The sequence below is a fragment of the Malaya genurostris genome, chromosome 2 (genome assembly GCF_030247185.1).
Source record: "Malaya genurostris strain Urasoe2022 chromosome 2, Malgen_1.1, whole genome shotgun sequence".
NCBI classification, from domain to species: domain Eukaryota; kingdom Metazoa; phylum Arthropoda; class Insecta; order Diptera; family Culicidae; genus Malaya; species Malaya genurostris.
This window is the reverse complement of record NC_080571.1, coordinates 158,944,443-158,946,911: the sequence shown is the minus strand read 5'-3', so window position 1 is coordinate 158,946,911 and position 2,469 is coordinate 158,944,443.

Below are 2,469 nucleotides of genomic sequence, written 5' to 3'. Positions count from 1 at the left end.
TTGTTTCTTTTTCTTAATTCTGTTAGTTTCAATTTTAGGGCCTTCTGGCCATTTGCCATTGTATATGTTCATGCCGAGTCTGTTGAGGACTTCCTTAATTGAAACGTATTTGGTAGAACTTGGTAGTTTTTGTACAATTTCTATACTCTTCAAAAAAAAATTTTTTATATATATTCATGTAGGCTATTTGCACCTGACGTGCAGAATTAACTGGTATTTTTTGTTTGTACTGCTTATGCAGTTTCCTAACCCTCTGAGGACTAAATAACTGATGGTTATTCCAACCAGCGCGCATAACGCTATTGCATAGATTCTTCGTGTTGGGGTTTGCATTGTATTATTATTAATGGTTTCGTCTGACGAAAACCATCTTATTGTGATAAAGAAATTGTAGGTATTACAATAGTTTTGAATGGTAAAATTTTTCAATGTGGAACACATTTTTGTTTTCTATATAGCGGTGCAAACTAGAAACTCAAGAAAAATACACGTAGAAATGTGGTCAGGTTTTGAACAATTACAGCTCAGTCAATTTTGTATCAATTATTAATATCATGTCACCATTTGATTGGAAATATTTCTACGTATTGATTTGAATGTTCATAGCCATGTATTTTTAATTGTATATCATTGAAATGTTGATTAATAGCTAGCAGTGTCCTATTTTAGCTGCAAAAAATCTCCGGCATACCGGATTTCCCTGCCATAGTCAACGGTTTTGAAGGAGTAAGCGATATATCAAAGGGAAAGCAGCGCTCTGATTGGTCAATCGAAGCAAAAGCAAAGCTGTTGGAAGCACGCGAATCTACAAATAGAAGCGAAATTATAGCTAACGTTTCAGTCTTATGCGTAGCCTGCTAGAGGTAGGTTGTTGCTACACAGCAAGATAAAAAGTGCCATAAACGATTTGAAGCTTTTATTGGTATGCTCTGATCTTGTGTCATGCAAGATTGGATGAAATCCCATGTTATGTCGTTTCGCCTGAGAAATTGACAATTACCCCAGGGTAAATCTTGAGTGCATAAAACTTATTTCTAATTTATATAAAATGAACTCGATTGATAATTAGAAATATTTTATCGCTTCAACCGAAATCGCAAAATGGTAGGAATGGTAGAGAAACGCTATAAAAATAACTGCTTACATACAAAACTTGAACACAAGCTTGGCGAAGAGAATGGTAGGAATGGTAGAGAAACGCTATAAAAATAACTGCTTACATACAAAACTTGAACACAAGCTTGGCGAAGCTTAAATATCGATATCCGTATCGAAAGCATGTAATTTCGTCGGCTACGAAACAAATACAAATCACGATAAATAGAGTCTATATTCTGGGTTCGCGTGTTCGGTGTTGATTCCTAATAAGGATCAATCTAAGCAGACTCTTGTGCATTTGCGGATTCAAAAGTGTGACGATTAATTGAAAATGTCAATCATTGGAAATTTTGGTTGCCTTGTTCATTCTGGCACGGTGTGCAGTTTTCCATCATTTCACTTTTTGTTTTCTTCTGTACCACAGACTATGTTTTTGGTCACTATTTTACTCACTTTTGACTTCGTTTGATTTGGGTATTGATCTACCGATTTTTGAACAATTTCCAGCTTGACTTGTTTCGTTGGAGTACTACGATTTAGTCGACATATTTTACCACGTCGACTATATTTTTTGTCATTTCTTTCATCACTTTCGACTTCATTTGATTTTTTCATTGATTTGGCGATTTTTGAACAATTTTCAGCCTTATTTATTTCGTTTTGTTTATTTTTCAAGCTTCTTCACAGCATGACTACATATATGTATTATTCACAGGTTCACTAAGTGGCTACAGTCGCCATTTACTATGTTGGACATTTCTCTTTTACGAATGTTGTCGATTGAAAAATCATTAAGACTCAACTGACATCAATGATACAGAATTGCACTTTATTTAGGTTAACTTTACTTCTTATACCTAACTTCTCTTCTCCTGTTCTAGCTTATTCTCTAGTTTACATATTCTTATGGCGGTAGGGGAAGTAACAGTACATAAGGGTTAGCCAATCGCGTTGCTTCGCGAGTGAGTGCCTGTCGTGAGTGTATGGGCGTACTTGACCTAGATCGGTGAGTTGCTATCGTACGGTATTGCTTGGAATAGCTTTTCTTGATTGACACACGAACCGTTGTATCCGATTTATGTCCGTATTTGTTTTGTGCTGTCAAGAAGGTTATTTACAAGTGGTGAGTGATACATGCTCACAAGAGTGTTTGGGAAAGTGGCAGCGTTTTGGGTTGTCTGTTTAATTTCGATGAGCGGGTATAGTTCTGCATGTTTTTTAAGTGTTTCGATAAGGGTGGTCTTTGGTGCGTGGGAACGTTATCTTAGATAGCGTGACGAAGAGTAGTCATATTACAAGGGTGGTCTTTGATGCGTGGGAACGTTATCTTAGATTGTGCGGCGTAGAGTAGTAATGTTACAATTGAATGTT